Source organism: Moschus berezovskii, chromosome 2 (assembly GCF_049115385.1).
Source record: "Moschus berezovskii isolate FMDL1 chromosome 2, NW_MosBer_1.0, whole genome shotgun sequence".
In the NCBI taxonomy this organism is placed as follows: Eukaryota; Metazoa; Chordata; class Mammalia; order Artiodactyla; family Moschidae; genus Moschus; species Moschus berezovskii.
This window is the reverse complement of record NC_142461.1, coordinates 58090527-58116138: the sequence shown is the minus strand read 5'-3', so window position 1 is coordinate 58116138 and position 25612 is coordinate 58090527.

Genomic DNA, 25612 nt, shown 5'->3' with positions numbered 1-25612 from the left:
CTCCTCCCCCCCCACCCCAAGGTAACGAAACTCTGTGCAAGAACAAAATGGAGTTCATCTCAGAGACAACTAGAGGTGAGTCTTTGTATGAGAGAATTTGAGAGATTATAAATTGACCTTGACAGGGGCATACTAGCCTTTCACCCTGTTTTTGACTCCTGTCTCCTACCTGTTTCTATTTTCATGTTTGCAACATTCTACTTCCTGAAATGTGTCCCTAAACTCTGATCTCTAGAGAAAGCTTCAGAAAGGAGGGTAGAGAAGGGACTTAGAGGAAATATGAAAATGATAAGTTTGCTTGAGGGGACATGACTCAAATTTCACACTTATTCAGTCCAGGTAACCTTTAGAGAGAGCAGACAAGAAATTACTAGTAAATATCAATGTAGTAAGGAAGAGAGTGCACTTACCAGAAGTATTGTTTGAGTCATACATTTCTCCTCACAAATATTTGTGTGTGTGCATGTCAGGGAGACAGTGCTGATGTCAGTGAGAAGGAGAAGAAACATATGGGAAAGGAGGAAGACCAAACCTGGCAGTGGTAGAATCAGGAATCTTCACTAGGGTACCTGCTCTCTATAGTGAAAACCAACAAATGTGGCTTATCTCACTTATTTTCCACTCATCAGCATCCATCATAAAATAATGATAACTCCCTAATTCCTGATAGGTTCTGTGGATGAGTGAAACCTAGCTTCTATCCATGAGAAAAATACCAAGGAAGTATGATGCATCTTTCACCAAAAAATGACCTTAATTATCACCTCTTTGCAAGATGATGTGCAGAAACTCCCACCCTTTGTGTCTGGTGGAGCCTTGGTCTTTCTTGACCAATGTCAGAGGGCAGAAATGGCACTGTGGCATTTTCAGGTCTCAGCACACCTTGAGGACTTCTGTTCTTGCTGCTGAAACTCCATCAGCTGCCATATAAATAAGCCAAGGCTAGCAAGCTGAATTTTGGGGAGACATCTGGCCCAGTTCTTCCATCCCCAAACCAACAGCCATGTAAGAAAGACTATCTTAAGTCAGCCAGACCGCAGGTTGCACCCAAACTGACTGCAGACACATGATTGTTCCCTAATAGGTCAACCAAAAGCAGCTCAGGTCAGTAGACAACTGCTCTGAATCTTAGATTCATGATCAATAATAAATTATTATGGTTTTAAGCCACTAAGTTTTGAGATGATTTCTTAAGCTGTGACTGTTAACTGATCCAGGGAGAAAGAAGCATAAACAAATCAAAGAAGTGCAGTTTTAAAGGTAAGCCTAGGATGCTTGGGTAGCCAGAAAGAGGGTAACTAATGAGCCTTATAGAGATTATGCATGGTTTAAGATATAACTCTCATGGAAGATTTAGGCATTAACCACAGGGTGAGTGCGTTATTAGCAGAGTATATGTAGGGGCAAGAGCACACAAGTGAGCAGGAAGTGCGAAATGTGTGTAAGGAAATAAAAGCGCTATAGGGCTTTCAACATGCTGGCATGCATGCATGCTAAGTTGCTTCAGTCATGTTGACTCTTTGCGACCCTATGGATCATAGCCTGCCAGGCTCCTCTGCCCATGGGATTCTCCAGGCAAGAATACTGGAGTGGGTTACCAGACCCTCCTTCAGGGACTCTTCCCCATCCAAGGATAGAACTCTCATTCTCTTCTGTCTCCTTCATTGGCAGGCAGGCTCTTTACCACTAGCACCACCTAGGGGGGCCCTTCAATATGTTTAATTTTGAGGAAATCAAATAGAAAGGGGAGCAGAGTGTTGCCTTGCTAAGAGGCCTACCTACCTACCTAGTTCAGTGACTTTTCAAGGCTCGAGTCAGTCCCCACATTCTGAGGCTGACCTGTCTGCTCTCTGCTCAAAACTAGTATTCACTGTTCTGGTTTTTCTTGCTTTCTGTAATATTCCTTATCTTCGCCTTTCACTGGTCATTTACATAGCCCATGGGAAATTATTTAGGTCTCATACTTGTAAATGTGTCAGCTGTGAGAGAGCTTTCTCATCTAAAGATTCCAGATTTGTTTTTGTCTCCATAACATCTCTGTTTCAGAACTGTAACAACAGCAGTTAATGAAAAGAATGATAATTCACCTCAACTAACATTTGTTGGCATCAATTATTTGTGACACAATGTGTTCTCTGCTTTCCATTCACATAGAGTGGGATTAATTAGATAGGAAGACAAGTCCCTGGGGCTCTCTTGGGCCTAGAACTTCAACTGCTCATCTGAATATGGCTGAGTGTCAAAAACAAACCAAAGCAGCCAAACATCTCAGGGAGGGGGAAGCCATGAACCTACAGAGAGAGGCATAAAGGCAGCTTGGCATCAGCAGCCCTGTGTTTGGACCTGGTCCTTTCACTTGCTAACAGTCTAAATTGGGGAAAAATTCTTGCTTCTCATAGCCTTGGTTTTTATGCTTATGAAAAATGCATAATAATATTTTAATTTCATTTTGATTAACTTTAATTGAAGTAGCCACATATGACTAGCAGCTACTTTATTGAACAACACAACTCTAGAGTCTGAGCACCCTGGATTCAAATCCTGTCTGTCTCACTTGGTAGTTGTGTGACTTTGGGAAATATACTCAACCTTGCTAAGCCTTGGTTTCCTAATCTGTAAAATAATTATAAAATTATTTTAAAAGTTATTGGGAGGCTAAAATGAAATATGTGGGCTTAGTAGCTGATACAAAAAGAACATTCAATAAATATACTTTGTTATTTTATTATTTCAAAAATTTATAATTTCACAAATATATGGATTATCATTGTCTTCCCACAAAAGCTAGTGAGACATGTGATACAGGTTTTATCTACCAATTCTGTGTTACGGATGAAGTACAGGAAGCTTAGGGCCTGACCTGAAGGGCAAAGGTATATGCCCATCCAACAATGTTTGAGTATTTGTTTGCTGGGTGTTCAGGATCTTAGTGACACTGTGCGGAGCACAACCAGGGTTACAGAAGACATGTGCAACACAGACCCTTTTCTCAAGCTACTTAGTGTCCAGTGGCAAGATGAATCTGATACATGGAGGGGGGGGAGTAGTAATCAATGCTCTGATAGCTGTGCGGTTCTGATCATGCCTATCAATGGTCCAGCAACATCCTTGGAGACAGTCCAATCATTCAACAGTGGCTCAGGAACTGCGCCAGGCCCATAAAACCTAGTATCTTATTAAATGCTCACTCCCATCTTTCAACAGGATTAAAATTATCTGTGGTCTACAAATGAGCAAACCAAGAATTTGAGAAGTAAAACAATTTGACCTAGGACACTATCTGGTCTGTGATTTGATTTTTTCCAACTTATGAGCTAGTAAGTGACTTTACTGTATTGAGAGTGCTGACAGAAGACACAAGAGTCTTGGATCAACAGCATAGTTCAAATGGTTTCTCCTTAACCCTGAGTCCCATTACGTCCTCAGATGGGTGCTATGCATATAGTAGGTTTGCATCACAGCTGAAAAACAGGGCTTGGGAAATCCATCATCTTATAATGAGAAGCAAGAAAAACTGCTTTGTTTCCAACGGAGACTTGACTTCATCCCCCAAGGTTGTTAGCAGAAAATATTACCCTGGAAAAGGTCTCAGTAGAGAGTGGTTGGTGCTTTGCATGTGGAACCTACTCAGCTAAGAGGGTTCAGGGAGATTTAGGGCCTATGGCTGATTGCCTCTCCCAAAGCAGGAGACTTAAGAGACACAAGTTTGACCCCTGAGTTGGGAAGATTCCCTGGAGGAAAAGCAACCCACTCCAATATTCTTGCCTGGAGAATTTCATGGACAGAGGAGTCTGGCAGGCTACAGTCCATAGGGTCGCAAAGAGTGAGACATGACTGAAGTGACTTAGCACAACAACAGCAAGAAGTGATTAATGGTCTTTGGTTTTAAATCCAATATAATATGGTTACTGCAAGTCACACAGGCAAATTCAACAGTCCTGCCCTCCTGGAGTGCTTTTGACATCACCCTGTGCCAGTGAAACTTACCTTGTTATGAATAGTTTAAAAGACCTAGATTTTTTACCTACAATCTGCATACAGTATTTCTAATACTTATAAAATATTTCAAATATAATGTCATCCTAATTTTATATGAAATGAGAGGAAATTTACATGCCCTGATCAAGGCAAACCAGAAACTTGGCCTCAGGAAAATGTATCACAGTTTATTTTTCTCTCCTTACCATCTGTCTTTCTTATTTCCTTATTATATTCATGTTCAACATTCTCTCACAGAAAAAGTTGGCCTTACACTGCTATCAGCAATCACAACGCAACCTTCCTGACACAGATCCATTTCCCTGTAGTGTCTAGCACTGAGCCCCATGACACCCAGAAACAGTCAATACTTCTCAGCTTCCTATGTTTATCTTTCGTGGGTGCCCAAGGATATTCAAAGAGGCTGACCCTTTAATACAAAAATATCCACTAAAAGAGCAAGGAAAATAAATTAGTCTAGGGGAAATTTAGCTAAAATTGAGAAATTTTTATAGCATTTAGAGGATTATTCTCTTTCATTAAGCAGAATGTAAATGATCAAACAAGTAATTTGGATTTCATAAAGGAAAAAGTCATTGTATGGTTCTCAAAACATAAAAAATAGTATGCTGTACCATTACGTACAAAAGGATTTCTTTCTCATTCATTAGCCCCTGCAAATAGTATTTTTTGATGCCTCCTCTTGGGGCTTCCCAAGATATTTTACTACATTTGTGAAAAACTTTTTTTCCCTACTTTCCACGTGAGTCACAAATGAGCACCCAGGTAGTTATTATAGTATGTCGGGGCTCAATCGACCCTTACCAGGGCCAGGACATGAGCAGAACCATTGCTCATGGCACTGTTTGCTTCTGAACATTTTACGACAAATGATAGGGAGGGATGACAGCTCTAAAACAGGTTTTTGCTGCTGTGGGAGGGCTGAACATCAATTATAACTCTTTAGAAATTGTTCTAATGACTTTGTAGATATGGAGAGATGTCAAGAACTCACTAAGTGCTCTCCTGACTCAAATTTCACTAATAAGTTGATGTATTAGAACTCTCCCTCCCTAAATGAGGGATTACTTTCTCCTGTCTTCTATTTAAGTGGAGTCTTTAAAGCAGATAAATTATTTTGTAACACTTGATGTATCATAATTGGTAAAAGTTAAGTATTTCATTGTTTTTCTTTCATTGGATTATACATTCCTTCAAAATGAATGGAAAGGAAGCCATAACATTAGTTGAGTATATATTAGGTGCTAGGCACTATAGTTTCATATTTGTAATCCTTACAATGCAAGAAGCTGAGTATTATATTCATTTTATTTTATTGTTTCCTGTTCATTTGCTTTTATTGAAGCATAGTTGATTTATAATATTACATTAGTTTCAGGTGTATGGCGTAGTGATTCATTTTTATAAATTCAGTTCAGTTCAGTTCGGTTCAGTGGCTCAGTGGTGTCCGACTCTGCGCGACCCCATGAATCACAGCACGCCAGGCCTCCCTGTCCATCACCAACTTCCGGAGTTCACTCAAACTCATGTCCACAGAGGTGGTAATGCCATCCAGCCATCTCATTCTCTGTCGTCCCCTTCTCCTCCCACCCCCAACCTTTCCCAGCATCAGACTCTTTTCCAGTGAGTCAACTCGTCGCATGAGGTGGCCAAAGTATTGCAGTTTCAGCTTTAGCATCAGTCCTTCCAATGAACACCCAGGACTGATCTCCTTTAGAATGGACTGGTTGGATCTCCTTGCAGTCCAAGGGACTCTCAAGAGTCTTCTCCAACACCACAGTTCAAAAGGATCAAATCTTCGGCGATCAGCTTTCTTCACAGTCCAACTCTCACATCCATACACTTCATTTAAAGTTATTCCAAGATAATGGCTATAGTTTCCTGTGCAATAAGTATGTCATTGTTACTTACCTGTTTTATACATCGTACTTAGTATCTCTTTCCCTTACCCTTATCTTGCCCCTCCTCCATTCTTCATCACACTACTAACTGGAAAGGACTATGATGCTGGGAAGGATTGGGCGGGAGGAGAAGGGGACAACAGAGAATGAGATGGCTGGATGGCATCACTGACTCTGTGGACATGAGTTTGAGTGAACTCCGGGAGTTGGTGATGGACAGGGAGGCCTGGCGTGCTGTGATTCATGGGGTCGCGCAGAGTCGGACACGACTGAGCGACTGAACTGAACTGAACTGAATTGAACAACTAGTTGGTTTTCTATGCCTGTGAATCTGTTTCTGTTTTGCTATATACATCCATTTCTTTTATTCTTTTAGATTCCACAAATAAGTGATACCATTTTTCTTATTTCACTAAGCATAATATTCTCTAGGTCCATTCAAGTTGCTGCAAATTAGGGATTTTACTCTTTTTTATGACTGACTGATATGCCATATTTATATGTATTTATATACCACAGTTTCTCTATCCTTATGTCTGTTGATGAGCACTTGATTTGCTTCCATATCTTGGCTATGGAAATAATGCTGCTAGGAATATTGGAACTCATGCACTTTTTCAAATTACTGTTTTCATTTTTTTCTGGATACATCCCCAGGAGTGGGATTGCAGAATAATATGGTAGCTCTATTTTTAGTTTTACTTAAGAACCTCCATACTGCTTTCCATAGTGGCTACACACATTTATATTCTTTTTTTTTTTTCTTGGTGTCTTTATTTATTTTTTTCTTACTTTACAATATTGTATTGGTTTTGCCATACATTGACATGAATCCACCCCGGGTGTACATGCGTTCCCCATCTTGAACCCCCCTCCCATATCCCTCCCCATCCCATCCCTCTGGTTCATCCCAGTGCACCAGCCCCGAGCATCCTGTATCATACATCAAACCTGGACTGGCGATTCGTTTCACATATGATAATATACATGTTTCAATGCTATTCTCTCAAATCATCCCTCCCTTGCCCTCTCCCACAGAGTCCAAAAGACTGTTCTATACATCTGTGTCTCTTTTGCTGTGTCATATACACTGTTACTGTTACCATCTTCCTAAATTCCATATATATCTTACCAATAGTATAGGAGGGTTCCCTTTCCACAACCGTCCTCATCACCAAAAGCATTTGCTTTTTGTAGACTTTAGGATGATGGCCATTCTGACAAGTGTGAAATGGTACCTTGTTATTGTTTTGATCTGCATTTCCCAAATATTTAGTGATTTGAAACTCTTTTTATGTACCTGTTGGCCATCTGTATGTCTTCTTAGGAAAACTGTCTATTTAGGTCTTCTGCCCATTTTTAATTGGGTTATTTGTTTTATTGATATTGATTTTCAAGATTTTATATATGTTGGATATTAACCCCTTGTCAGTTATGTCCATTGCAAATATTTTCTCCCAGTCCATAGGTTGGCTTTTAATTTTTATTTGATGGTTTCTTTTGCTAAGCAAAAGCTTTTAAGCTTAATTACATCCCATTTGTTTATTTTTGCTTTTATATTCATTTTAGGAAATGGATTAAAAATATTGCTACAATTTATGTCAGGGTTCTGCCTATGTTTTTCTCTACGAATTTTATGGCTTCGGGTCTTACATTTATGTCTTTAATCCATTTGAGCTGGTTTTTATTTTGTTTTTATGGTATAAGGAAATGTTCTAATCCCGTTCTTTTACATGTAGCTGTCCCGTTTTGAAGAAGAGATTGTCTTTTTCTCCATTATATGCTCTTGTTTCCTTTGTCACAGATTAATTGACCATTGGTGCATGGGTTTATTTCTGGGCTCTCTATTCTATTCCATTGATCTATGTGTCTGTTTTGTGCCAGTACCAGGTTGTTTTACAACAAAATTTAAAGTCTTAGAGAGTGATATCTACAGCTTTGTTCTTTTCTCTCAAGATTGCTTTGGAAATTCAGGATTTTTGTGGTTCCATATGTAGTATAGAGTTGTTCTATTTCCTTGAAAAATGTCATATTTAGACAAGAGTTAAGAAGGTGAAAGTGTTACAATATTTTCCCATATTCACAGAGCTGAAAAGAGGTCAGGCTGGTACCTGACTCTGGGGCTGTCCCCAACCCTGCGTCCTTCTGTTTGGACACTGCTGTCTTGCTCTCTCTGCAGATAATGCTGACCTGCCTGCCTCAATGTCATATAATAGGCCAGTAACCTGTGCTCTAATGCTCACCCCATATGTGGACCATGTTGTATTTTAACCTCTTTACTTCATTCCTGATGGATTACCGCTGCAGACATTTTGTCCAAGATTTAGAGAATCTGAGATTCTAACTGTGGCCCTTTCAGAAAACTGGCCAGCTCTGGTCTTCAAACATCATTTTGCGAGACAGAAAGGGGCCTCAAGGTAGACGTGACTTGGCTGCATGAGCACCTGAGAGACAAATGGGGCTGGGCAGGGGACCCCACGAGTCCCATCCCACCAGCTCAGCTGCACCCTCAAGGCCTGAGTTCCGAGATGGAGGGCTGTCAGTGAAAACTTGAGAAGTCTTTTTCATGAGAAAATCTGCAGGGCACACAAAAACACAGTGTTGTTCCAGGGCCCGGGGACTAAATGTGACACACAAGGTAGAAACAAGCAGTTTTCCAGTTCTGTGGGAGAGAGCAGAGAGTAGGCATGAGGAAGTTTGCAGGGACCACAGCCACATGATACCTGGGGCAGGAAGACATGCCTGGACAAGGAAGCATCTATTCATGCCAGGATCCTGGCCACCAAACTCTGGGAGGATGGACACACTGGACTCCTGTAAGCCGTGCCCCAGTCCTCATCAGTTCAGTTCAGTTCAGTTGCTCAGTCATGTCCAACTCCTTGCAACCCCATGGACTGAAGCACACCAAGCTTCCCAGGCCTCTTAAGACAAAAAAAGGGGCCAAAGACGGAATGGGGGTCTTTATTATACAGATACAGGACTTAAGCCAGAGAGCTCCAAAAATCAGTGTTATTTCAGAAACATTTACTTCCTTAAGCAAGAGAAATACAGTTTATGTAAGTGATGATGTTACAAGGGAGAATAATTCTTTTTCTTTTTTCTTTTACTTAGGAAAAGGCTAAATTTAGGTCATATGTTAGTCATTCCCCTTCCAGGAACCAAATATATTTTAGGCTAGGGGTGAATGCTTTGGAAGCTAGGATTGGGGTAACAGTGTTCTAATGGGGTCTCCTGAATCCATCCTTGATATTCTCCACAGATCCACTGGGAATAAAGGAGCTGACAAACATTGAACAACTCACTAAGTACATAGATGTTCACCCTCACATGGCTGAGAATACCCAGGTGTGTATAGGAAAGGAATGAACATAATAACCTGGGGTTTGAGTAACAGGCAAAGGCTGCCATTTATTCAAATGTCAGGAAAACTTTCAGGGAAAAGTGACTTCTGCGATTTTTCTTTCAGGACAAGTCAGAACGAGTTGGACAGAACAGAGAAGTTTGGACACCATATAGCCTGTACACTTCTTGAGAACAAAGCTTGTGTACATTGTAATACTTTTAGTGAAACTGTTAATATCTAGTTTTTATGAAAATCAAGGTACATGGCAATTCATTCTTTCATCCCTCTTACATTCACTGGCTATCCACAACCCCTTGGCACAGCTTGGAGGTACATGGCGTGGAGGTACATGGAGGTACAAGGTACATGGCAATTCATTCTTTTATTATTCTGACACTCACTGACTATCCACAACCTCCTGGCATATCTTCAACGTGCTCACTCTGAGATATGGGAGCAACTCAGCCGCATCAGTAAATGTGAGAGACAAGTTGTGCCAGGTGTGGTGAGCACTGACAAGGAAACAATAAAATCACTTACTGTTTCTAGCACAGACCACATTTTATGAGAAACACTAAAGAAATGTAAGACATGGCATCTCTACTAGTCCTTTTCTTTTCCACAAAAGAGCTACCAGTGGGAGCTATTCCAGCAATTATTTTAATTAATTTTCCAAATTTCAAAAAGAAATCTTTTTAAAATAATGAAAATTTTTCATTTAATTAAATATAGTACTAGACATACTGAAGGACACCTGGCAACTTTTAAGGATTATTTTTCAGTCCTAGCTCTATATCCTACAGATAATTAGGGAAAGAGCAAGTTAGAAGGGTTGGAAATCCCTAGTCAGAGGTGAAAAACTTGAGGTTAAGAGAATAGAAAAATGTCCTCAGGAAGAAGTACATTCTTAAGTGAGAAGTTTCCCCAAATGTTGCCGAAGTAGACGAAGTATAATTTTGACCATACAAACCGGATAAACACAACTCACCACACTGCTTTGATGTTCACACTGCACAGCCATAAAAGTTTCAATTGAAAGGATGTTTCCCATCAGAAAAGGTGTCAAATTATACATTGAAACCTACTAGAAAAAGAAGGCAACATTCACCCTACAGATACATTTTCTGGATAAATTTATTTTTAAAACAAGTACACATGGCCAAGTACAAATAATTGGCTCATTTATCTGGGATAAGCTTCATTTCATGGACCAGCATAAAATAATCCTGACTTCTTACATATTCTATAGAAAGCATATCATCAATGATAATAAATTCATAAATTCCTACCTTTTGGGCTTAGTTCTTTGAGGAAAAAGAATATTTTTTTTTTAGTTTTGTCCCTAGAATCTAGGTTAATGCCTGACACATATTTGTTGAATGACTAAATGAATGAATAGCAGGAGTTAGGAACAACTTCTGATCAGAAGTCAATATTGAAAGCAGACACAGACACGTGAATCTGCCTTCTACCATCTTGCAGGGTCCTTAGGTTCTCCTGTCATCTTAGATCATAAGCTTTCCTCACAAGTCTAAAATTAGAGGCCTGTGAAGATCCCCAGCAGGACACCTGTTGTATAGAAAAGGTTTTCTATACTCTGAGAAGCTTAGCCACTATTCACTAAGTTCATGCCATGACAACTGCTTTCATAAAGGTGAAGATAGACAGGGTGCATTCCTTGATACAAGATCTCTTTCAATTTAACTGGAGAAATGAGACAGCAAAGGCATAACAAAGTAGTTAGCAAGTTTGCTATAAATAGCAAAAAGCTATTACAAAGTGGTGTGTGAGATACAAAGGAACACACTAATATTGTTTTGGCCTTGAGCAGACTTTGGAGAGGCAATCTCTACTCACCTGCGCCATCATTAAGTTAAAAGAATGCAATTGTAAATTGAATTATAAGAGTGATTATTAAGAATTAAGAAGTCTAAACCATAAGATATTTCTGGAGACATGGACAGTCTGATCCTTTTTTCTCTTGAATACTAGAAATGCTCAAATAGAAATGCTTCCTGGGGGTAGTCTAGTTTCATATACATAACAGGAACAACTCCCAGAAGCACTGGCAGGACCTTGCACAAGTGAAGACCCTGAAAGCTTAAACTTCCCAGGGAATTTGCCTTTTCAAACCTCTTAAATTCTTGTTATCTCTCTCTTTTTTTTTTTTTTTTTTAGCCATGCTGTGTGGCTGTGGGATCTTAGTTCCCTAACCAGAGATGAGTGCAGGGCCACAACAGTGAAAGCACTGAGCCCTAAACACTACACCACCAGGGAACTCCAAGTTCTCAATATTCTTACTTATAAAATGCATAACAGTAAATCTCAGAACACTGGTTCTATAAGAATGAAATAAAAAATATACATGAAATTACTTTGGATAGCTAAACTTTTGAAAAGTTTAGTGTGCAGTGTTCCATGTTGGCTGGAGCCTGCGTGCAAGACATTGAAACTAGGATGGACATGGAGAAAAGAGTGGTGTGAAGAAGGCTAAGGACTATGTGCTGGCTGGACGACAATGATGTGAGAACACGCAGAAACTTGAATTGTATTCTAAGAGCCAATGAAGTAGGAGACAGTAGAGATATCAATGGATAAAGCATTCTGATATAATTAAAGGAGTATTTTGAAAAATGAATTTAGAGTATAATTGTGCCATATCATTATCAGGCATTTGATACTTTATCTCAAATATGCAAATATAAAAATTATGTCTGATATTGGAAACTGAAAAACACGGTCTTATGAAATGGAGGATTGGGCATATAGGTTTTGACAAGGAGGTGAAAAGTGATTAGAAAATATCCTGAAAACTGAAAGGATAGGTTTGTGATGATTCTGTGCAGAACACTTTGAGACAGGCTGAGATCTGGGACCATTTGCTACAGTGCTTGCACCTGGACAAAATTCTCCTCCAGCAACAAAATACAAAGAAAGTATAGGAGACTAAAAATAACTGTATGCATGTGCAGTTGGAGAAAATTCTGAACAACAAGATAAAAAGAGACCAAAAATCCCAGTTGTGGCTTCTGAAGAGCGGGGAACAAAAGCAGGGTATTGTGCATGCCCCCTGCATACAACACCACTAAAGGGGTGGGCAAACCACACATACCACCCTCCTCCAGCCTGACCCCTAGACACACCCCTGCCTTCACTCCTTATAAGGAACCAGCTCATCCCCCTCCACCCTCAGGGAGCAAGCAAGCAAAGGAAAATGTTTCTTGTTCTCATTTCCCCCTGCTATAGCAGGAATCCCAGTAAAACCTTCCCTGAATCTTTGCTGGCCTCTTATCAATTTCTATTGCTTGGGGAAAGCCAAAAATCCTGATGGGTAACACCTTGACTCCTGGAGGGTATTTGATGAGAAAATAGCTGTGTATCTATTAGAAGGAGACACCTGGGTAGAAGGGCTAGATGGCCATAGACCAATAGAATAGGCCACAGAGTAAAAGAATGAGGAATGACCTGGATAACCATGATGGTGTGGTCACTCACCTAGAGCCAGACATCCTGGAGTGTAAAGTCAAGTGGGCTTTAGGAAGCATTACTACAAACAAAGCTAGTGAGGTGGTGGAATTCCAGATAAGCTATTTCAAATTCTAAAGGATGATGATGCTAACCTGCTGCACTAAATATGCCAGCAAATTTGGAAAACTCAGCAATTGCCACAGGACTGGAAAATATCAGTTTCCATTCCAATCTCAAAGTAGGCCAATGCCAAAGAATGTTCAAACTACTACACAATTGCATTCATTTCACATGTGAGCAAGGTAATGATCAAAATTGTTCAAGCTAGGCGTCGACAGTACCTGAACTGAGAACTTCCAGGTGTACAAGTTGGATTTAGAAAAGACAGAGGAATCAGAGATGAAATTGACAACATCCATTGGATCATAGAAAAAGCAAGAGAATCTCAGAAAAACAAATATTTCTGCTTCACTGATTATGCTAAAGACTTTGACTGCATGGATCACAACAAACTGTGGAAAATTCTTAAAGAGATGGGCATACCAGGCCACATTACCTGCCTCTTGAGATACCTATATGCAAGTCAAGAATCAACAGTTAGAATCAGATATGGAAAAATATATTGGTTTGAAATTGGGAAAGGAGCATGGCAAAGGGCTGTATATTATCACCTTGTTTAATGAACTTATAGGCAGATTACATCATGCAAAATGCTGAGCAGGATGAATCACAAGCTGGAATCAAGATTTCTGGGAGAAATATCAACAACCTCAGATATGCAGATGACACCACCCTAATGGCAGAAAGCGAAGAACTAAAGAGCCTCTAGATGAAAATGAAAGAGGAGAATGAAAAAGATGGCTTAAAACTTAATATTCAAAAAACAAAGATCATAGCATCTGGTCCCATCACTTCATGGCAAATAGATACGGAAAAAATGGAAACAGTGATAGAATTTTTTTTCTTGAGCTCCAAAATCACTGTGGATGGTGACTGCAGCCATGACACTAAAAGATGCTTGCTCCTTGGAAGGAAAGCTATGACACACCTAGACAGCATATTAAAAAACAGAGACATCACTTTACCAACAAAGGTCTGTATAGTCAGAGCTGCGATTTTTCCAGTAGTCATATACAGATATGAGTTGGACCAAAAAGAAGGCTGAGCACTTAAGGATTGATACTTTCAAACTGTTGTGCTGAAGAAGACTCTTGGGAGTTCCTTGGACAGCAAGGAGATCAAACCAGCCAATCCTAAAGGAAATCAACCTTGAATATTCATTAGAAGTACTGATGGTGAAGCCAAAACTCCAAAACTTTGGCCACCAGATATGAAGCACTGACTCACTGGAAAAGACCGTGTTACTGGGAAAGATTGAAGGTAAAAGGAGAAGAGGGCAACAGAGGATGAGATAGTTAGATAACATCACCGACTTAATGGACAGGAGCTTGAGCAAACTCAAGGAGATAGTGAAGGAAGAGAAGCCCGGCATGCTGCAGTCCATGGGGTCACAAAGAGTGGAACACAATTCAGTGACTAAACAACAACAAGCATCAAAGCATCAGCTTTCACATCTGTAAAATGGATAATATAATAATACCTGCCCTCAACTCTTTATTTATTCATACATTCTTATAGGGGTACACTGATAAAAGACTTCAGAGATATATCCTCCAATGACTCTTTGTTTCTTGGAGTCTATATTTTGTTTTGTGGGGTAAGAAGAGGTAAGAATGACCAAGGTTGCTTTCTGCTCATTGTCTCTTTGTGTGTGTGTGTGTCTGTCTGTCTGTCTGTCTGACTGATCATCCAAATGTGGCTAAGTATGTATACCGCCTCTGCTCTCCTTCACTGACCAAACAGCACTCTTTCCAAGAAATTGTCTGCTAATAAATAGAATTCATGACCTTGCCCTTTGCTTCCCAAACAATAAGATTCGTTTTCTCTGATTCTCTGTTTAATCTGAGTAAACACTTTATTTTTAATAGGCAAACACAGCCTGTTTCTGAAGGGTGTCTCTGAAAGCACATCTACATTTTTCATCACATTTTCTGCATGTTTTTTTAAACCGACATTGAAATAGAACACCCAAAGTGGTTCAGTGGGCCAATAAAGCAAATGTCTTTTTGTTTTTGTTTTTTTATTTATTTTTTTTTATGTAGTTAATTTATTTTTTATTGGAGGCAAATTATTTTACAATATTATATTGGTTGGTTTTGCCATACATTGATATGAATTTGCCCCGGGTTTACATAAGTTCCCCCTCCTAAACCCCCCTCCCACCTCCCTTCTCCCTTTATCCTCCCTCTGGGTCATCCCCGCATGCCAGCCCCGAGCATCCTATAACATGCATTGACCCTGCAAATGTCTTTTTAAAAAATGCTTCTGTGACACTATCCAAATGTCCCCATCATTTCCACTCAGACCCTCAGCTCCCTTTACATGTACATCAGAGTTCTCAACATTCACATATTCGTATGTAACTGGCCTCAAAATTTCATTTTCCTTTAACAAATCAATTTTAACCAATTTTCCCCAAGGAATATGCATGAGATTTCCAGTCTTAGACGTAAAATGCACCCTGGGGACCATAGCACCTCTGGGCTCTGGCCCAAAGTCTTCAAAGAATTCATGTCCTCTGCTAACTGCTGCATGTCCATAGTAAACACTAGTTTGCCTTCTCTCAAAATCTTGAAGCTGGTATGAAATGTGCATTCATTCAAGCATTTGACAGATTTATTTAGGAGTTTCTATTTGGTGATTTTTTTTTCTTAAAAGACTTAAAATCCAAACAAACTGCGTGTGTTTAATGACAAAGGGGAGCTGAGCCTACCAAGATACTTTACTGTGCTGTGCTTATTCCCTAGAGAGACAATGCAAAACAAGACATCAAACTTTGCAAAGGAGATAGAGGGTTTTTGTTTTTTTTCAGTTGGTTTAGCTTGGATTTCTTTTTTTGCATTTTCAGTTTCTATTTTTTATTTTTTGCTGTGAAGGTAAATTACTTTGTGAAGGTATTAGAAGTGGCCCTTTGACAGCCAGATAGGACTGAAGTAAAATTTCCATTTTAGTCAAACTGGCTTCACACACTGTGCAATTTTCTTTATCCCCCAGTTTCAATTCAAGGCTCCTCTAGTGATATCACACTCAATCAAAACCGACAGGTTATTTCTATTAAAGTTTGGGGTTGAATGGAGACTAACTAGAAGAGTGCTTCTATTGCTAATATTTCATTCCAGGGGCAGAAGGCAATACCTTGGGTAGAGCTAAGAAGATAAAATTTCTAGTGCTGCTGAAATTGAAAAACAGCTTGTTAGGGTAATTCGGTTTATTTAAATAAAATCAGTTTATTTTTATGTCCCCCCTGAACTACAGAGCTCCTAACTCCTTTGTTGCTCCTGCCTGCCTACGCTTTCCTAAGGCTCTTAATCATTACTCTCTCAGAAGACCCAGATCTTTACACTGGGAAAAGAGGACAGCAGTGACAGTCTACCGACCTGATAATTCCTGGTCTTTGTGCAGGAGGAGAATCCAACTTATTGGATAATCTCTGCAGGGGAGGGGGAAAAATACACATTTCTACTTTAATTACCCTGTTATGTTGTGTCCAAGTGTTTAAAAAAAAAAAACTAATTCCCAATGATTACATTGGCCTCTGTGAAAGTCAAAACTGCCACTAGGTGTATGTAAAGAATTCAGAGGAAGATAAAATAACAGTTAAGTAAGCACACATTTGTGTGCAACAGTTGCTGTTCCTTTTGGAAGAGAGAAAGTGAAACTCATCTAAAAGTTAAGTTCTTTTATTTTTTATTAATGTGTTTCTCAGGTGGCTCAGTGGTAAAAAATCTACCTGCCAATACAGGAGATGCTGGAAATGCAAGTTTGATCCCTGGGTAGGGAAGAACCCCTGGAGGAGGAAGTGGCAACCCACTCCAGTACTCTTGCCTAAGAAATTCCATGGAGAGAGGAACCTGGTGGACTACAGTCCATGGGGTCACAAAGAGTTGGACACAATTGAGTGAATGAGCACACACTTTTTTAAATTATTTATGTGGCTGTGTCAGGTCTTAGGGTTTCCCAGGTTGCTCAGTGGTAAAGAATCTGCCTGACAATGCAGGAGATGCATCAATCCCTGGGTCGAGAAGGAAATGTCAATCCACTGCAGCATTCTTGCCTGGAACATCCCATGGACAGAGTAGCCTGGCAGGCTATAGTTCATAGGGTCGCAAAGAGACGGACACTGCTGAGCATGAGCACACACCAAGTCTTAATCATGGCACTCAGGATCTTCAGTCCTCACTATGGTATGTGGGATTTTTGTTGCTGCATACAGACTTTTTAGTTGTGGCATTTGGGATCTAATTCCCTAACCAGGGATCAAACCTGGACCCTCTACATTGGAAGCATGGAGTCTTAGCTATGGACCACCAGTAAAGTCCTAGTTAAGTCCTTTTAAAACAAGCATTTGTTTGCCAGAGGTACAGAAGATGATTTTTCAGAGGTCTAAACTTCAAAAGCAAATCAAAAAGCCCCTAAAAGTATATTTGCCAATATAAACAAAACGAGTCCATCATGTTTTTATGCATCCATCAATACTGAAGAAGCATCTGTAGACATATAACATCTGTGTAAATAGCACTTTGCTCAGTACTGTGGCCAACTTAAAGTTTGGGAGATAAAAATATTGACTTTGGATGTATCCCAGCACATAAAACTTCCACAGCTCAGATATTAAAATGGGAGGAGGTAGAGTTTCAGAGCTGAAAAGAATACTTCCCACGTCAGTTGAAAGTTCATTGTATATCATAAGCTCTTTATATCATCAGTTCAGCAGTTTAGGTTCCTGCTCTGACTCTGCCCCTATTTAGGTGTATGATGAGAGGCAATGGTATAAACTTTCCCAGTTTCCCTACCTGTAAAAGTGAGGGTTACATAGAGTGATCCAATTTTATAAGAACTTCCGTTTGTAACATGTGTAAGATTTTAGCAGAGATAAACACTATGGATAATTAAGAAAGGCTCTATCATTCATAAAGGGACCATGAATCTCTACCATGGACAGGGCAGAGCTAGTGTTAGGGTGCAGACATGAGCAAAGTAGGCATGGTTTCTGCCTGGTAACTCACATCACCATGACAGACTGTGAAATAGAAACTAGCATGCAAATAAATGTAGAGTAGCAAACTGAGTTAAGTATTAAAAAGAATAGCAATATGGTACTAGGAGAGAATCAGAAGATTGACTTATAAAATATTCTCAATGCTATGATTCTGATAAAAGTGTTTAGGATTTATTGAATACTTTCTTGTTTAAAATATTTAGATTTATTTATTTGGTTGTGCCAGATCTTAGTTGCAGGATCTTTGATCTTCACTGTGGCATGTGGCTTCTTTACTTGTAGCAGGGGAACCCTCAATTGCAGTATGTAGTTCCCTGATCAGGGATCAAACTTGGGCCCCTTGAATTGGGAGTGTAAGGCCTTAGCCATTGGGCCACCCAGGCAAGTCCCTGAATACTTTCTTTATATCCCACCCATTGTTAAGAATTTTATGTTCATAATTTTATTTAATTTTTAAATTAACACTTTAAAAGAAAAAGTGAAAGTGTTATTGACTCAATCTTGTCCGACTCTTTGCAATCCTATGAACTGTAGTAGATCATCAGGCTCCTCTGTCCACGGGATTCTCCAGGCAAGAATACTGGTGTGGGTAGCCATTCTCTTCTTCAGAGGATCCTTCCAAACCAGGGATCGAACCCAAGTCTCCTGCAATGCAAGCAGATTCTTTACCACATGAGCCACCAGGAAAGCCGTCATCCCCTTGAGGTAAGTGTAATTATTAAACTCATGAAAGCAGAGGAGGAATCTGAGTTGATGGATTAAGTAACTTATCTGAGTTAGGAAGTGGTAGATGCAGAATCTGAGCAAGTCTCTTTAAATCCAAACTTCATTTTAATAACTGTTTTTTCTCTGTCCTCTACTAAAAAGATTTGCTTTATTTTTCCTTTCTCCCTACAGTAATACAGAAAATTTAACATTTTATTCCTATTCCTGAAATGGTTACCCTTAATTTCTAATAAATACTATTGAAAAATAATTTATGGACAATAAAATACATCAATTTTAACAATGCAGTTTGGTGAATTTTGACACACGTAGGTGTAGACACCGCAATAAGCAGACATAAAACATTTTCATTATTACTAAATTAACATTCTTATGCCATTTTCCAGCCTATCCCACTCTTCCCAGCCCCAAGCAACCACTGACCTGCATTCTGTCATTAAAATTCAGATTTAGATTTCCTAGGTACACATATAAATGTATTTTATTGTATGTACCCCCTTTTATCTGCTTCATTCACTGTGTATAAGATTCATTCATGTTGTTATTTGTATTGGAGAGTTAATTCTGCATTATTACTGAGGAATACTCATTGTTATGGAATTACCACAATTTGTTTGTTCATCTGTTGATAGGCAGTTAGATTGCTTCCAGATGTTCAAGCTGGATTTAGAAAAGGCTAAACCAGAAGATCAAATTGCCAATATCGGTTGCATCATAGAAAAAGCAAGAGAATTCCAGTAAAACATCAACTTCTGCTTCATTGACTACACTAAAGCCTTTGACTGTGTGGATCATAACAAACTGTGGAAAATCCTTAAAGAGATGGGAATACCAGACCACCTTACCTGCCTCCTGAGAAACCTGTATGAAAGTCAAGAATCAAGAGTTATAACCAGACTTGGAACGGTGGACTGGTTCCAAATTGGGAAAGAAATAAGTCAAGGCTGTATATTGTCACCTTGCTTATCTAACTTATATGCAGAGTACATCATGCAAAATGCTGGTCTGGTTCACCCAGCACAAGCTGGAATCAAGATTGTTGGGAGAAATATCAATAACCTCAGATATGCGTATGATGCCACCCTAAAAGCAGAAAGTGAAGAGGAGCTAAACAGCCTCTTAATGAAGGTGAAAGAAGAGAGTGAAAAAGTTGACTTAAAACTCAACTTTCCAAAAACAAAAATCATGGCATCTGATCCCATCACTTCATGGCAAATAAATGAGGAAGCAATAGAAATGGTGATAAACTTTATTTTCTTGGGCTCCAAAATCACTGCAGATGGTGACTGAAGCCATGAAGTTAAAATACGCTTGCTCCTTGGAAGAAAAGCTATGACAAACCTATACAGCATATTAAACAGCAGAGACATTACTTTGCCAACAAAGGTTCATACAGTCAAAGCTATGATTTTTCCAGTAGTCATGTATGGATGTGAGAATTGAACCATAAGAATACTGAGCACTGAAGAATTGATTCTTTTGAACTGTGGTGTTGGAGAAGACTCTTGAGAGTCCCTTGGACTGCAAGGAGATCCAACCAGTCAATCCTAAAGGAAATCAGTCCTGAATGTTCATTGGAATGACTGATGCTGAAGCTGAAGCTCCAATACTTTGGCCATCTGATGCGAAGAGCTGACTCATTTGAAAAGACCCTGATGCTGGGAAAGATTGAAGGAAGGAGGAGAAGGGGACAGCAGAGGGCAAGATGGTTGGATGGCATCACCAACTCAATGGATATGAGCTTGAGCAAGCTCTGGGAGATGATGAAATACAGGGAAGCCTGACATGCTTCAATCCATGGGGTCCCACAGAGTCGGACACGACTAAGCGACTGAACAACAGCAATATAGAAACACAACTCTTTTGTCCATTGACTTTTTTTTTCTGAAGTCTTGACAAATTCACTCACAGTTCTACTAGGTTTTTCGCAGATTTAATAGGATTTTTTAAATTAATGTTACCTTTGAGAGAAAACCATTTATTTTTTAAATTTTTATGGCTTTGTTTCCTTTTCATGCCTAATTTTTCTTTCAGGAACCTCTGGAAAATGTGGAATGGAAGTGATTAGTGTGAATATTCTTTCTTTGAGCTTGATCTCAAGGAGGAAAATTTTAGTCTTTTACAGTTAGGCATAAATAATAATGTAGTTGTACTTTGAGAGGGGGACACATTTTCTTTATCAGGTTAAAAGAAGTTCCTTTTCAGCAAGGCTAAGAAATCATTAAAAGTAGTTAATTTTATCAGATGATTACTATACAACTAAAAAGATAATACTGATTTATCCATTATTTTGCTAATAGAGAGAATCATAATGACTAATACCTTAAATATTAAACTTGAATCCTTAAACACCACACATGATAGTAATGCATTGTTCTTTTTATTTTTTTGAATTCTATTTGCTAATAATATGCACTATTGGTTGAATTGTGTCTCTGAAAAAGATGTAATGAGTCCTAGCCTCCAGATTCTATAAATTTAAACTTATTTGGAAATGGGATCTTACCACATCTGAGGTCATTTGGGTGCATCTTAAGCCAATATGATAGACATCCTTATAAAACAGAAACTTAGACACAAACACACATGCACAAAGGGAAGATGATGTGAAAATGGAAGACTGTGATAATGGAGGCAGAGATGGGACTGATGCAACTGCCAGCCAAGGAACACTACGGATTGCCAGCCTCCACCTGATGCTAGAAAGAAGCAAGGAAGGATTCAGATTATCAGAGAAAGTGTGGACCTCCCAACAACTTGATCTCAGATTTCCAGCCTCCAGAACCGCAAAAGCATGAACGTGTGCTGTTTTAAGGAACCCATTATGTGGTCCTTTGCTATGAAAATCCTAAAGAACTAATAAAATGTGTAAGAATTCTTGAATCTATTTAGAAATCAGCTGTCAATTTTCAAAATAAAAAATTAGCCCACTTGGATTTTGATTTGCCTTCTGTTGAATACATAGTTCAATTTGACAAGAACTGATATCTTAACAATATTAACTTTCCCAGTCTAAGAATATGACATATTTTTCTACATAATAACTCTTCCATAAGTGATAAGTGAAAGTCACTCACTCATGTCCAACTCTTTGCAACCCCATGGACTTCAGTCTGCCAGGTTCCTGTCCATGGAATTCTCCAGGCAAGAACACTAGAGTGGGTAGCTGTTCCCTTCTCTAGGGGATCTTCCCCACACAGGAATCAAATCGAGGTCACCTGCATTGCAGGTGGATTCTTTACTAGATAGTAAAGATCCACCAGGGAAGACTAAGAATAATGGCATGGGTAGCCTATTCCTTCTCCAGGAGATCTTCCTGACCAAGGAATCCAACTGGGGTCTCCTATATTACAGGGAGATTTTCTACCAGCTGAGCTACCAACGAAGTCCTTCTATAATTATCTTCTAATGTCATTGTCTGGTTTCAGCATCAAAGTAATATTAGCCTATGTAATGTCCTAATAAGTTCTTCACTTCTCTGTCTTCTAAAAAATCTCTGTAGTATTGGTGTCATTTCTTTCTGACCTATCTCACAAACTTGACCAGTAAAACTAGCAGAGCATAAAGATTGTTTGTGTAACTTAGCAGCAGCAGCAGCAAAGACTTTTATTTAATAATTCAATTTCTTTAGCAGATATTGTGCTTCTTCTATTTCTTCTTGGCACAGTTTTGGTAATTTTGTCTTTCAAGAAATGTTTCCATTAAATTAAGTCATAATATTTATTTCTATTAAGTTGCCCATAAATTTCTTTATTTTTCTTTAAACATTTGCATCACTAAAAGTGATTCCTATTTTATTCGTAATATTAATAAAAACTTGTCTCGTTTTTTTTCCTCTTTAGTCTAGCCTAAAGTTTATCACTTTTATTGACTTTTTTTTCCAAAAATAAACTTTTGGTGTTAAAATCCTTTATTCTTTGTCCATTTTCTATTCAACTCATTTCCTCTTTTATCTTTAGTATCTCATTATTTCAATTCACTTTTGATTTAATTTTCTTTTTTAGTTATTTTAAAGTTTTGATAATTTATTTCAGATTTACCACTTTTAAATATAATAATTTAAAGCTATAAATTCTAAGTACTAATTTATCAGCATCCTACAAATTTGTACATGGTTTGCTTTTATTTTCATTCAGTTTACATTTTTTAAATTTCTTGTGCTATTTCTTCTTTTAAACTTTAATTAAGACCGTATTGCTTAATGTAAACTTATTTGGGGATTTTCTAGACGTATTTCCATTATTTGTTTCTGAATTTTTCTGGAATCATAAAATATTTTGTATAATATCAGCTATAAAATTTTCTGAGACCTCTTTTATATAACAGCATGTTATCTATCTTAGTGAATCTCCCTTAATCATTTGAAAAATATTTTCTGTGGTTTTGTGTTGTAGTGTTTTGTAAATGTTAATTTGATCAAGTTGATCAATAGCATTATTGAAGTCTTCTATTTTCTATAATTTTAGTTTTGGTTATTTGTTCCATCAATATCTGAAAAAGATATGATGAAGTATCCAAATACAGTTGTGGGATTGCCTATTACTCTTTTTAACTTTGGCATAGAAATACAAGAAACTATTCTTAAGTAATCTTTTAAAACTTTGAACAGAGTTACAGATTTTGCCATTTGTTATAAACTGGTATATGTAATTTAACCAGAATCATGAGAAAGCTGGTATTGTGTGAATTCTGAGGCACTTTCGACATGTTGTAGGAGTGATGTGGACTTTCTTGAGTTTTACACATTCATAAGTGAATGGTCTGTATCTCGTGCCTTTGTTGGTTTTCTGTGAACTGTAGTTTCTGGGAAATGAGCCGCTCTCATATCTGTAACTCTTGTAACCCAGTCATTCGTGTGCCTCCTTCATGAGTATTCAGTGCGGCTGTGGTGCTGTTATCTCTCTGATAGGAACTCTAACTCAGTGTAAAGCCACAAAGATCTGTTACTTATTTTTATTTTATATTGTACTTTATATTGTATTTTATATTTTATTTATAGTGTTGTGTTTGTTTCAGGTGTATAGCAAAGTGGAAAAAAAAAGCTACAGAGAATTCTCTGGAAAAAAAAAAGAAAGTTTTTTTCTTGATGTATTTTGAAGCTTTGTAATTAGCAGCATAGTATCTAGAATTTTTTTTCTTCCTGTGAATTGATCTTTTTGTGATGATAAACTGTTTCTTTTAGTTCTGATTCTTCTTTATTTTCCTGAAGTCTTATACTAATACAACTCTTCCAGTTTTCTTATGCTTATAGTTTTTATATTACATCTTCTAAATCATGTATTCTGACTTATCTCTGTCTTTATATTTAAAATGCATATTGTGTAGAAAGCACAGAGTAGGTATTAAGCAACTTGGAAGTTGCCACATCATCATAGCAAGCAAAAAGCTGAACTAGCTGAAAACTCCACAACTCTTATTGGATCGGCAGGAGAGGATCCAGACCAAAATGCTGCCCCCAAGGTTAGAGACACAAACAGCTGAATATAAGGAGCTTGTGGCTTACTGGGGCAGAGACTCAAAAGTGGAATCCACCATGGAAACTAGTGCTGGGGTAAGAAAACTTGAAGTGCAGTTAACAAATTGTTCAAGGCTCGGTGTGGCAAGAATGAGAGTTAAAACTCCAGGGGGACTCACACAAAATTGTGAGATTTACCTTCAGGAGCTCTAACAGGTACCCACATAAAATATTGAAGAAAAATCACTTCATGCTTCTAAGCAAGGGAAAAGCCGGAGAACTCAGTTCTTTTTAATGGCTGGCACTCAGAGGAAACTAATCAGAGCCTGACATGATGAGTTAATATGAGAGCCTAGCTGACCAGGGAAAGGAAAAATAACCAAGTCCAGCAAAAATGACCCAAGTCTAGCCATCCTGTCCCATCTAAAGAAGGAAAAAAAAGCAAAAATAAGAAAGTCTTGTGAAGCTCACAGTCCAGGAACATAAGCTCGCTAAAAGATGGAGGCCTAATCAAAGAACACTTGCCTCCCCTGACAGCTCACCACCACATTATTTAAGGCCTATTTATAGCAGTTTCTTTTACCTAGTACTTCATGCCTGACTATCAAGGAAAAAAAACAAACTCAAGCCATACCAAAATGCAAAGCACACAATTTGAAGAGACAAAACAAATATCAGAGAAGGACATGACAGAGATGTTGAAATTATCAGATCAGGCATTTAAACCAATTATGGTTAATATGCTGAAGGTTCTAATGGATAAAATAGAGAGCATGTCAGAATACACGGGCAGTGTAAGCAGAGGTGTGGACAGCCTAAGAACCAAAGAGAAATGCTAGAGATCATAAACACTATAACAGAAGTGAAGAATGCCTTCAATAGGCTTAGTAGATTGAGTACAGATGAGTATAGAATATTTGTGCTTAAATTTGAAGCCAGATTTATAGGAATACAAATTTAAAAGCAAAAGAAACAGGAAAAAAGCTAAATGGAAAATCCAAGGACAGTGAGACAACTACAAAAATGTAGCATATGCATAATGGGGAATACCAGAAGGAGAATAGAGAGAAAGCAACAAAAAAATTTTTTAAATAATAGTGATTGATAATTTACCCAAATTTATATCAAATACCAAACCAGAAGCAAAGAGAATTCAAAGAACACCAAGTAGGATAAATGTTCCAAAACTATACCTAGGCATGCCACTTTTACTCCAGAGAATCATTTTTTTAAAAACCTTATAGAAGCCAGGTGGCAAAAACAAAACAAAAAGCTTGCATATGGAGGAATGCAGACAAGAATTACATCGGATTTCTCCTTAAAATCATACAGGAAAAGAATGTGGTGAAATATTTAAAGTATTGGGAAAAGCTCCACCAACCTAGAACTTTATGTCATACAAAATTTTCCTTCAAAAGTGAAGGAGAAAGTGAAGTCACTAAGAAACTCCACTAAGTCACTAGGAAACCCCAGCCTCTACGACCCACTAAGAAAAGTAATTAGACAGATATCAGTGAATAAAACAGCTCAGGGAATCCTCAGTAGTCCATTTAAGAAGACTCAGCAACACTATGGAAAAAAAATACCTTATAATAACAGCA